Source organism: Anas platyrhynchos, chromosome Z (genome assembly GCF_047663525.1).
Source record: "Anas platyrhynchos isolate ZD024472 breed Pekin duck chromosome Z, IASCAAS_PekinDuck_T2T, whole genome shotgun sequence".
Taxonomy (NCBI): domain Eukaryota; kingdom Metazoa; phylum Chordata; class Aves; order Anseriformes; family Anatidae; genus Anas; species Anas platyrhynchos.
Window position 1 is genome coordinate 65,272,003 of NC_092621.1, and position 13,042 is coordinate 65,285,044.

General features: G+C 36.9%; 1 long non-coding RNA gene across 3 annotated transcripts; it reads left to right on the forward strand.

Annotated features, from left to right (window-relative positions):
- Window positions 1-1,950: 1,950 nt before the first annotated feature.
- On the forward strand, window positions 1,951-12,782 carry LOC140000783 (uncharacterized). Of its 3 annotated transcripts, none has more exons than XR_011805983.1 (4): window positions 1,951-2,562; window positions 3,938-4,124; window positions 5,338-8,881; window positions 11,598-12,782. It is a non-coding gene; the product is annotated as an uncharacterized lncRNA (long non-coding RNA). The 3 variants fall into 3 exon arrangements; XR_011805984.1 differs by having other exon boundaries at window positions 8,831-8,881; XR_011805982.1 differs by having other exon boundaries at window positions 5,338-12,782.
- The last annotated feature ends 260 nt before the right edge of the window (window positions 12,783-13,042 follow it).

Genomic DNA, 13,042 nt, shown 5'->3' on the forward strand with positions numbered 1-13,042 from the left:
AACTGGCAATGACTTTTAGTCAGGTAACTTTAATAACGTTTGTAGAACCCAGGGAGGTACCTTTTCTACCTGGAGGTATATCATCAGGAATCAATGGACCTCATTTTCTCTACAAGTAACCCCATACATACGGTGTAAAATCCTGACTCTCTTTTTCCCTCTGTCGTTTTCGATATATGCATATTTCCTACTATGGTAGTCAGAGAGTTTGTGAAGATATACACTCATTATGCCCCTAGAGATAAGAAAGTAATAAATCTCTATTCTACACAGTAGAATTTGGCTTGAGATTATGTTGCTGGTTTTTGGAAGAACAGATATAATCCAAATACAAGTTTATTTGTCCCAAAGTTTCTGGTTTATACAGACAGGAATTAAGAGAGGAAGGAATAAAAAGAACTGAAGACAAGAAAATACCAAAACAGAGCTAACCACAAGTATACATGGGAGATATTTTCTTGTAAAAACATTATTGGTAGCACTATCTCATCTGCACGAGCCAAACTACAGCATCCTGACTACCTGACTGACAAATTTCAGCAAGTGTATAATTCCATGCCATGTTTTCTAGAGCAGCGTTTTAAAAACTCAAAGAAAATAAAACTGGAAAATGTCCATTTAATTTTCCATAAGAAATGCTAACTTTTATAGGAATACTGAAAGGTCCACCTTTGAGGAAAATAGTTTAGGAACATTTTTCTCTGAAAATAGAAAACCTTTTGTTGGATACAGAAAAACTTTCTGTAAGTATATTTGCATAGAAAATTTTGCATAAATAATATCTTTGATTTGAGAAATCATTGCTATGGCTAGCAAAAGGAAACAGAACTCTGAGGATTTAAAGTCATGCCTGAGACTAGAATGAATTTTATATTTTACTATTTGGTGTTTAAAAATATAAAGAGATGATTTATGCAGAACTTCCAGAAGTCACAGGTTTTGAATTTCACTTAATTTTGTGTGACAGACATGAAATAGCTCACCTGTTTAAAGTATTTACCTGTTTAATCCACATACTAGGCACAATTACTCACCTAAAGCAAAAGTAGGTGTAGACAACTAAAATATTTGTGTCCTATGCACCTTGACATAATTAGCTGGCATAAACCAGTCCAGAAGCTGGTGTCTGGCCAACGACCATCTCTGGCCAGGTTAATACTCTGTGCTGCATGCCTAAACTAATCAGCTTTGCTGGAAATATATTCCTTTAATCACAGTGTTGTGCTAACTCATTATACAGACCAGTTTAAGTCCCTGACCTGAGACACCTAACAGCTCTCCTTAAAAAACTTGTCCCCTATGTGTGCTCAAGTTAACAGATTTAAGTGTAGCTCAGGTATACTTTATTAGTTTATGTTTATTTATTTATTTATTTATTTTTACAGAGATGGCAATGTACTTGCAACAAACATTCTCTGCAATTTTCTTTCTTTGAGATCAACCCACTTACAAATTGTGTATGCTCACTGGCTCTATTTCTTGTGTTATGGTGATATGACAAAGTTCTCTTTCCCTTAAAACAAGTATGTTAACTCAATTTCATGCATTCTACCAAGCCATTTTGACCACAAACAAGTGTAATAAAGTTTCCCTTACTACTTATAGTTGAAAAACAGTAAAATTCTTTATGCTGATGGATTTTAAAAGTATGAATGTTTTGATTTTCAGATGCCAATAGCTTAAAATTACAGAGTTTTGTAATATTGAAAACAAGCGTTTTCCTTTGTAGTTTATTGATGATGGATTTCTTCAGTACATCAAATGAAAATCCCAAAACATTTCTGTTCATGATTTTTGACACATGTGGAATTGTTGCTCATGTAGTTTATGTCCCCACTGCCTTTTAGGAGAGTAGGCTGACAACCAGTACACAGCTCTTATGGTACTGTCCAGCTAGGTACATGTGTTCATCCAGCTCCCTTCCACAAAGAGCAATCAGTGGTACAGAAAAGCACAGTCAGTTGATGGGAGGTTGAATATACTAGGAAAGCGAGAATCAATTTCTGAGGTAAAAGCCAATTACCCTTTTCTGCTTCATCTTTGCTAGAGTTAAAAACGGACATTTTGACAAACCTTCATCAGCCATGCCACCTTCTCTTGTATGTTTCTGATAATGAGGCAGGGTGTGTAGTGTTGGTGCATGGATGTTTCCGAGGATCTTTCTTGAGGAAGTGTTTAATACTCAGTGACATTTCTTAGCAGATTGCTAACTCCAGGGCTTGCTGAAACCACCAGAGCAGCTAAGTGGAATTGCTGCATTAAGCCATTATGATCATGTAAACAAAAATTTGCTAAGGAGTCCATTAAATATTTAGAAGATAAATGTCTTGCCATCCTGTTCCATTTACAAACCTTTCTGCAAGGTAATGTGTTTTCTGTGATGAGCCTTGACAGATTTGACTACGTTAGAGAGGAATGATTTTTGTTGGGATCTAAATTGCAGGATGCAGTTTCCTTTCAAATCAACTGTTGAATTTATTTCTGGCTGTGCTTAAGGAACTCATGCTAACAGTCCATTCAGAGGCTGAGAAACAAGGAAAGAGCAGCACACCATAAACAAAGGTAAGTTCTCAGACTTAAACACCTAATGTTTTTTTCTTGTTAAGAAAGAAATCCTAAAACTGCAAATTTATTAAATTTATTATTTTTTTCATTGACATCAGAAAGCAATGAAAACATAAAACTGGTCAGAGAGAGAATACTAGCTTTTTTTTTTTCTTTGATTTGTTTTGTTTTTGGTGTTGTTTTTTTCTTTGATCATTTCTTTTTTGTTTGTTTGTTTGTTTGTTTGTTTGTTTTGTTTTATTGGGGAGAGAAAAACATGTTTTTGTGATTGGGAGAATTATCATAAGCAAATAAATACATTTTCTTGTTTTTTCTTACCAGAACTAATCAACATCTAAAAACTACAAATCATTTTACAAGTAATTTTCCATAGTGAAAGTTACATTAAAAAGACATAACAGAAAAAAAATAAAAATCTCTCACAATAAAGAAAATATTTACAGCATCCAGCCTGTTAACAAAAAATTTCAAATTCTCTTTTTTTGTTTAAGAATTAAACTGACTTTGTTTTAAAAAATATGCCATATATGACTTTACAATTAAATTTGTTTTATGATAAAACATTTTTCTATCCTTTAATAGGATGTTATGGTATACTTTAAAGTCTTAAAATATGGCTGTAACTGTGTAGTTAAAAATAATACTGAAAAAAAAAAAAAAAAGAAAGAAAAACAGGTAGGAAGGGAGAACAAGCAAGTGTGATATTGAAACAATGAAATAAGAGCATTGTTTTCTCTGTATGTGTGCTGTGCACACAAGAATTCTCCACAGCTTTCTGGATGACCTAGCCTAGTTCTTACACTAGAAGGAAAACTGTGAATTTGTGGGAATGCAAAACCATTACCCAAAGGACACTCTGTCTGATTGAGAACAGAGGCTTAAACTTGTCTTTCTGTTTGAATTGCATGTCCTACCCAACAGATCACCGAGATGATTTTTTTTTTCTGTTTATTTATTTACTTATTTTTTCTTAAGGGAAATATATAGATACATATGCACATAAACACATAAGTAAGAACAGGAGTTTTAAGATTTTGCATCTTTAAAATCTGTGACTGAGTATAGCAGAACTTCTTATTTTCCTTCAAGACAACTTCCTTCAAGACAAATTGACCCACCTGTGTGAGATCCCCAGCCCAGACCCCAGAGTGGCTGTTAAAGCCTCTGCCCCCCAGCTCAGCATCTGCTCTAACTGCTGGCTCAGTCAAGCAGCTGTGGACCCCGATTACACCACATAGAAATGCTATGAACTTGTAATATTGCTGAGGTTCCAGCCTGCATCTGAAAAGCCTCAGTAAAAAGCTAGTGAACCTTATGTTACAGAAGAAGATTTTGGTAGTTATCAGTACTGATTAACGTCTACTTGCTGCAGGTCAGGGGCAGACTGGTGCACTGTGCCCACAACCAGAGTTGCTGCTTGACACAAATCCCACAACACTGGAGATGGAAATGGGAGATGACTGGTGTTGGACCAAACCCCCTTTCTTCTGTTCAGCTTGCATCTGCAAGATGGGCTTCTCCCTGCACTACCACTTGCCCTTGCAAAGTGTTTGGTGAGGGTAAGTGTGCCAGCACAGTGGGGAGAAAAGGGGGTGTCAGAACCTCAGCTGATGTGCAGCACCAGCACCCACAGACTAATGCACATATAACTTTCCCCAGGCTTCAGAAGGGCTCCACTTGTCATTTTAGAGGCAAAACCCATCTTGCACAAGCTTTGATCATCTGTAATAGGTTCTTTCTGACTGGTTGTCAACCTGAAAATTAAAAAGGCTGGTTGAGAAAGCACAACAACCGCTGCAGCAGAGAAAGATTAATCATTTGTTCTGACTAATGAAGACATCACCACTACTGTAAATCAAACTGGTCCGATATCATTAACCACTGATATTTCCCTTAGAAACCAAAATGCCTTCATCCACAAAAGCAAAGGCCAGCATACAAATTTCAGTATATTTGTTTTGCTAATGACAAAATTAAAATGATTTCCCATCCTTCATAGCCGCAGGCCTGGACATAGAAAACATCAACAGACTTTGCACATTTTATGATAAGATAAACAAAGATATAAAATGAGGAGATAAAAAAATATACTTATGAATGCTAAGTTATTCCAATATTTAAATTAATTACATGGTTAAAGAGTGATTGCCTCTTTTTATCTTCTACTAACTACAAACAAGAAAAAAGATCAAGAAACACAGCTGGGCATTTATTAATTCAATTCTTTCCCCTGCAATTAAACTTTAATCAGTTTCAAAGAATATTTGGGTTCTGTCCAATAAGTTGACATGCTTAAAACAGAGATTAAAGAGGGAAAAAAAAAAAAAAAAAAAAAGATACATATATTACCTGTGGTAGGATGTGAGGGGATTTGCTCTCTGCAAGAGAAATACTTTGCAGCAAAAGAAGCACAGGCTTTTATACAGTAGAAATGTATAATAGTTACAATTCATGTTTCAGCAAACAAAGGTCTGACTTTTATTTTGGAAAGAAAAATTGGGAAGTTTTATTTAAATATTGTATCTAATATAAGTAGCCTTTAGAATCAAGCATCAGAATAACAGCTTCATGTTCATTGAATTGAGATTGGTCATCAATATCCTTTGAAAACTTAAAAGCTGCTATAAAACTTATATAATCAAAACCAGGACTTTGATTACAAGTAGTGGGTTTTTAAAATTCAAATATTTATAAAAAAATACAAACATTTTACTCTCAAAATGAGGAAAAGTAACAGCATTGGAAAACAGCCTGGTTTTTCTTTCCCTGCAGACAAAACACTTGCTGCTAGTGGTTGCAAAGCTAATTCTTCACCAGGGGCTGGGACAGAGAGACCTGTCTGTCTTATCCTAGGACTGAAATGCAGTCCAGAAAGGAAGGATCTGTAATCACACTGCTGCAAAACATCAATATCTGCCAGGCCACAAGAAGCTTCTGCTGCCTTGGACACCAAATTAGATCAATTGGCCATCTGGGGTGAACACATGGAAGAACATACAGAGAGCAGTGTGCAACAATTAGTCTCCTAAGGGTTTCAGGAAGGAGATTAATCAGTAACTCCAAGATCTCATCTCTAACGGTAGTGCAATTTGGAGAAGAACTTTTGCCCTTAATGAGATTTGCAATCCCCAAACAGAGAATACCCACCTAATAAGACAGCTGCCTGTTTATGTCTCGCTTCCCAGAGAAAAGGAGAGCTGCCCCTATGTTGCTGCATGTAGAAAAAGATGGTCAGGACCTGAACACCCCATTGTGCTACAGGGAGTGGAGCCTCAAAACTTGGTGAGCTGGCCTTGAGTCAGAGTGCTAGGCACCTTTGCTGCAGCTGTACCCTTCCTATCAGGGGGCTGAGAGAGAGACAGAGACAGGATCTTCTCAGGCATGCAAAAACTTCAAAATCCCTAGACTCTCCTTGCAGTGGAGATGCAGACAAAGTATGCCCCCAGCAGAATGGGAAGTGCAACACTGGGGGTGTTGGATGTGAAGGTGAGAGATGGAAGCTGATGACTTCTGGCATACAGAGCCTGGTGTCTCCTGTCTCCTGCTCCACCTGAAGGCCTTCAACTACAGAAGTGGTTCACTGCTCTCAAGGCTGAGGATGTGCCCTGTGTGCTTTCAAGGGAGGTGTTTGACCTATTGCCCCTGAGGCATGCAAGATGACCACGAGGAAGATGCAAATGGCAATAGTGGGCAGCTCCCTTCATCTGGGGGTGCAGAAAGCTAGCTGACAACCTGACCTGTCACATATAGAAGTTCATTGCTTGTTAGGCGTCCAGATATGGGATGCCGTAGAGAGACTGCCAAGACTTCTTTGACCCTCTAAATATTACCATTGATTTTCCTCCATGCGGCCACCAATGACACTGCCAGGGGCAACCTGGTGCGTATCAAAGAGACTACAGAACTCTTGGGGTCATGATCCGGGATGTGGGGGCCCAGGTGCTGTTCTCCTCAGTACTGCTGGCAAGGGGAGAGTAGGAGGGCACGGATCATGCATGCCAACAATTGGTTGCAGAGCTGGTGTGAGGTCTGCTTCAGACCAGAGGTCCCTTCTGATCTTAGCCACTTTATGATTCTGTGAACACACAACAGCAACTGCAATGTATATTAACCTGATACCAGTTTAAGGATGCCCATTTTCTGCAATTTTTATCTAAAGTTATAACTGAAAAAATACGAGAAATAGAATACAGTACTTGTATAATATATTGTCAAAGGAGTATTTAAATTGCAACATTGTATTTAAATTGCATCAGAAACAGAAAAACAAACAGTAAAAAATCCTCAGGCTCTGCAGCCAGTGATTATGGTGAGGGCTAAACATAATGGTTAGATTTCAGTTACTGGAGATCCCCCCAAGAGGTAGGCATGGCTTGCTCTACAAGAGATGACAGAACAAATGCCCCTTCACATTACCGTAGAGTGTTCCACCCCAAACCATTCAGCCCTAGATCCTCTCTCTTTTGCTGGAGGAGTTTTCTGCCATTCAAGGGAGAAAGGCTGAGCAGATTCTAGCAAAATTCTGCTTTCTTCAGGCACTGCCCCTCTACAGATTATTTATGGATTCACACCTTGCCTCTAGCCAAACTGGCTGGGGGATGTGTGAGAGTCACTGAGTTACAGACAGTAAATGAGATCTGTGCACTTACGGAGAGAGCAGGAAATTTGGGCTGGGTTAAATAACCCTGGCTTCCTGCACACTTACTCCTGGAAGCAACAAAACAGCAAAATGAAAACTGGGTGATTAATTCTCCTCTCCCACTGGTGTGAATTGGGCACATCTCCTTAGAGGTCAACAAAGTGTAAAGGGTATAAACCAGGGGTAGTCAAGTTAAGAAACCTCTCATAGTAGTAAGAATTTAGAGGCTTTATTAGTAGTAGTAGTAGTATTTTATTTTATTTTTTTAATCAAAGCAATAGCAACAAGGGGCTTTTACCTATTCAGGTATAGGTTTTTTCGGTTATTTTGATTTAAGCAAAATTTTGGGACCAGATCCTATAGTATTTTTTAATAAAACAAATCATTTCGATTGTTTCTGAGTGAGTGAAATATACCAAGATTTCAAATTGTACTCAGACTCCAGAAAAACATAAATAATGGATTTTTTGTCTAATTACTACACTCGTTCATTGCCACATAAATTGGAAGCTATTATTCAACAGCAAACCATTTGCTTAACCTGGTGCTGCATATTTTCTATCAAACTGTTGAGGGCTTCTTTTTTTCTCCTACTTTGGTTAAGCTATATAGCTCCCTTTGGAATTGTTAGATTAATTTGATTTGTTTTATAGTTAGTATGTGTATGGTTCACAGACCATAGGGCCTGGCTTTCCCTTTTATAAATAATTTCCTTTTTATGGTGTAATTAGGACGTTGTGTGTTTTTGCAATGAACCTCAGACTTAAGCATGACAAACAGGAGATATTAAAAGTACTGTTTCTTTTCCTCCACGAAATAAGGAGAACCTGAAGAAACTAGAATAAGGATTATAATCCTGCTTCTGAACATATTCAATTCACAATTTCTACAGTGTACCATAAATGCTGTGCTTCTGTATTTGTACTTGATATTCACTTCTGTATAAGGGGTTCTTTGTATCGATCTATTTGCATATACCAGCAGAGATCAATATATGCATTTTGTGAGGCATACAGTTATTTTTGTGAATGTTAACAGGTGCATACAAAGTACACACAGATAGATATTTATGATGTTTCTTAGTCACTACCAAAACTGATTACAGCAAATGCTAAGAACACGAGAGTGCTTATAGGTTGTAATGTCTGTTTCAAAGATGATAAGATGTTGTGGAATTTCTTAGTGGACAATTACATCTATACCCGTCCTAATGGGTATTCTTATTTTTTTGCCTGGATGAAAAGATGTATAACTGAGATACCCTCAAGGTACAGGTAAGCTATTTTACCAAACAGTTTATTTTTGACAGAAAGACAGAAAAAAAAAAAAAAGTCATCTTCTTTATGTAAAGGAATACACAAATATACAAAGAAGCTCCTTTGCAGAACAGTGTTTCACAGTGCACATGAAAGGTCTTTATTTCAAGCTTTAAAGAATGAAAACTGTAGAAGAATATAATTCTAGATGAAGAGATCATTTGTTACAGCGTGTAAGTCTTAATCATTCTTTTGTAAAATCTGCAGACCATTTCTTCTACTGCTCTGTCACAGTTCATGTTCTAGCGTGAGGACATTTTATTAAAAATATTCCCATGGCCATACTGAAATTTTCCATTCTCTCTCTTAGAGAAGTTGCTGTCACAAAATCATGAAACAGAAACAGCATCATGTGACACAGGTAAACTTCATACTTTTAAAATGCTTGTGGTTTCTGAGAATCTTTTTCATTTTTCAGTTGCATTTTCCCCTTAAATGAATAAAGTGCTTGAACAATTTTAAATAGCAAACAAAGTGCATTTTAATCCATCTGCATGCTGTTAACAGCATGCAAACAGAAATATGAACTACAATCACTGAATACATCATTTGTAATGAATGCTTGTTCAGCTCCAGTACACTGTCAGAAATTACAGGGTTGTGGTGGCCATCAAGTCACAAGTCAGGCCTTAAGAATTAGTGTCCACTAATACCAAATTTACACAGGAAAGTACACCCAGTTAATACCATTTGCTACAACAAATAAATCTACATTCATCTCATGAAGAATCAGAAATGCATGAGTGCTGATGGTTGTCTGATCCCGTTACAACTTTGTCACCAGCTCACACTCCAGATGAGCACAGGGGAATGCACGAAAAAAAGAAAAAAAAAAAAAAAAAAATTGGTTTGGGGTCCGAGTTGCTTCGGGGCATGAGGTGGGAAGCAAAGAGCAGTGATATGCCACCATTCCAGTTCTCTCTCTGTCCTAACAAAAGGCATTTATCTCATCCAGGAAAGTCCTCCAAGTTCACGATGATTATCATAAAACTTTTATTTGACATTTGTTTGCTTAAATAACATGACCTAGGATCAGATTTCTGAAACTGCCAGTTTCCAAGTTGAAATATCAAACAAAACTAATCTAAACTAAAATCCAACAAATAAATAAACCTACCATGGAGTTATTAACGGTCATTAGTGCCTGTAAGACGTTGTATCTATCCAAACCCACCTATACCAGAAGAAGAGAAGCTAACGTTCTGGAAAAATCTGTCCTACCAGACTTCCCTTCCTCTGCATCTAAGCTACATCATTCAGCTGTCACAATCACTGTTAGGTCATTAAGAAGGTGAGAATGGCATTGCTTTATCACAGGGATGGTACTATGGTACAGAATAGTTTTTCATGTGTGGCTTCATAAGCATGGGAACTAGAAGTCCTTGAGCTCTCCCTTGCTCTACTTAGTGTCAGACAGTGATCAGGTGCGATGATATTTGGCAAGCACTGTATTGAAAACTTGACTCAGAAAGGGAAAAAAAAAAAAAGGCTTGGGAGGGTCCACTGTTGACCTCAAATAAAACATTTCTTTATGCTGGCTCATCTGGCTCCTTATCAATTGTTACTGCATGAGGAGTCTGATTCTACCCCATTGAGCAATCCCTGAAGCTCAATATAGAGAAATGCCCTTATATTTCTATTGTACCCATGTGCTTTGAGAATGCATATCCACAAAATATATTTTCTTATTTTATTTTTCTCTCTGGCTGTTCTAGTATAAATGTATGCTATGCAGACATGTTCCTTACTGTATTACCAGAGGCTTACAGATTCCACAAACAGCTTCCAATTTCTTTTATTATCCATTTTACATTTTACTTGCATAAATGCAGAAAGAAAGATCTTGGAGAAATGAATGCCTGAGGACTCAAATGAGGGTTGTACAGTGAACAGAGAACTTGGAAATGGAAGGCTGGGTAATAGTACTAACACTGTTAATACACTCAATTAGTTACTACGGCTGAAACCACACTACCTGGAACTGAACAAGTCTTTTTATTTATTTATTTATTTATTTATTTATTTATTTATTTATTTATTTTTAATTTAAACCTGATGAATAATTTGTTTTTAAAAGCAAGTTGTCACGCTACTGGAAAACACTTGTAAATGTAGATATCTTCTGAAAACAAACACATTTGGAGGGTTGGTTTGTTTTTAAAAGATTTTTTGAAAAAACTTGTCTCTGCTCTCCATAAACATTTTATTTGTGTCCTTATAAGCACAAATGTCCTTTCTGTCAAGCCCAGTAACAGCAAAATATAGATTTTTATTTTTTTTTCCTAAATAAGAACTTGTGTTCTACATGCATTAATATAGACATCTTATACCTATAGACAACTTATACCTATGGCTGCTACTGAAGACAGTATGAAAATAGAGAGGAAAGCCTGGAGGCAGCAACTAAAATCACTGTACATGTACACACATACATACTCTACTAAGTCAAAGCTAACCTTTTTCATTCATTTCACAGAGCTACGTTCTTCTCTTCTACATTTTCAGTAAAGTTCTTCGGAGCAGGAAGTCCTTTAAGTTGATATATTTTATGTTACTGAACACATCCTCAGAGCTTAATAAGTAGCTAAGAATACTGTAAGAATTTGTGGCTCAGCGAGAGGGCGGCTGAAAAGGGAAATTTGTAGAGAGATGTAAAAAAGGCTTTTCAGACACAGAAAAGTCTGTGGGGCAGGGATGTGTGGAGGAGCTGCATTCTTAGTCTTGATTTTGGAGATACAATACTGAAGAAAACATCAACGATCTCTTCATATGCTGAAAAAAAAATAAAAATTGAACTGTTGAAATAGGGAATCCATGACCTAGGAACAGAAGGTAGATAATAACTTTTACAGAATATTTCTAATACTGTATATCAATAAATGTTGTGCCTAATTAGTAAACAAAATTCAGATTCAAGGACAGGATTTTCCTTGTTATTACAGTTTGAATGTCATCACTGAAAACACCTTTTTTAAATTAATTTTTTTGGTGAGCTTGATATTTGAATGAGAAGGACAGATACCAACCTTTTTCCCTGGTAAACAGAATACATTTCCCATCTGTTTCCATCTTTTCAGTGGAGAATTGCACCTGTCTCACCTGTCTTCAGAGGACAATAGACAAAAGTACTCATGTCTGTGAAGTAACAGCAACACCAATGCAGCAGGCTTGTAGCAATAGACAAGCTCATCCCTCAGAATTACAAAGTGGAGAAGATTCTGACTGGATCTGTATTAATCCTGAAGACATCAGTCAGCCTCTGCATGCACTAGCCCTTCTAATTTAAAATTTGTGAGAAACATCAATGAAGTAAAACATTTTGTTCCACCATCATCTTTCAGACAGAGAATACCAGAACAACGCAGAAAAGAATATATTTGGAGAAGAAAGTCAGAAACAGCTACAAAAATGTAAAACATTTTTTTTTCTGTGTTTTTATCCTATTCAGACTTGAACTCTGTCATCAAACTTGACAACTCTGCACAAATAAAAACAGAGAATATCTCTTTACCCCTCATGCTTCAATCTGATCTAAGAACTTCTTTGTCCACAAAACAAGAGCAAAGCAAAACAAAACCTCCTGGACAGAATACTTGGAGGGGTCATCCTGTGATTTACTGCATTGTATAACTGAATCAGCAACCCTGGAGGTATTTAATAGACTTGTAGGTGTGATGCTTAGGGACATGGTTTAGTGGTAGACTTTGTAGTGATAGGTAAAGGTTGGAATTGTTGATCTAAGAGGTCTTTTCCGCATTAAATGATTCTATGATTCTATGTTTATGAAATCGTAATAAATCCAGGATGTGCAGTCATAATCAGGAATTGGCACCGTGAAATCAAGGCTCTCATCACAATCTCTCAATTGCACTATCCTCTGCACCTGTAGCAACTGGGTGTGGTTGGTAGCAAACTCCCAAATGGCTTTTGTAGCGCTTCAGAAGGCAGGAATCTCTGAAATTCACTCCTCATGACATTGTCTCAACTGTCTCAAGTCATGTCTGTCTCCAGTCTTTAGAACTTAAGACATAAGTAGACAGTTACTGTAATACCAAAAATAGATATGTGGGTGGGTAGACAGATGTTTAAAGATGAAGTTCTTCTGTAAGGTTTTGTTTCAGTAGGTTTTTTTGGTTTGCTACTGGCCAGAGAGCAGAAGAAGATTGGTGCGCAGATAAAAGTAATTTAGAGTATTAAAGCTGCACAGTTCATTTGAACACAAGTATGGTAAATTTAATGAGATTTTTATAGTTAATATGATGTGAAACCCTCAGCTAGAAATAAATCTGTCCAGATCTTACTTAGCTGGTTCAAGAGACAGCCTCAGTGTTCATAAACTATCAACAATAATGTACGTTATTTTTCAGATTCCCTTCAAGCACATTTCTGTATTCTAGAAATGCTTACATTTTATATTTGCTGTGTTCAGCAAAAGTTGCATTGGGAATTTCTGGGGAACATGATGGTTATGACACTATTTGAGAAGGAGTCTGCAGGCAGGTGTGAAATCAGCATTTTCCAT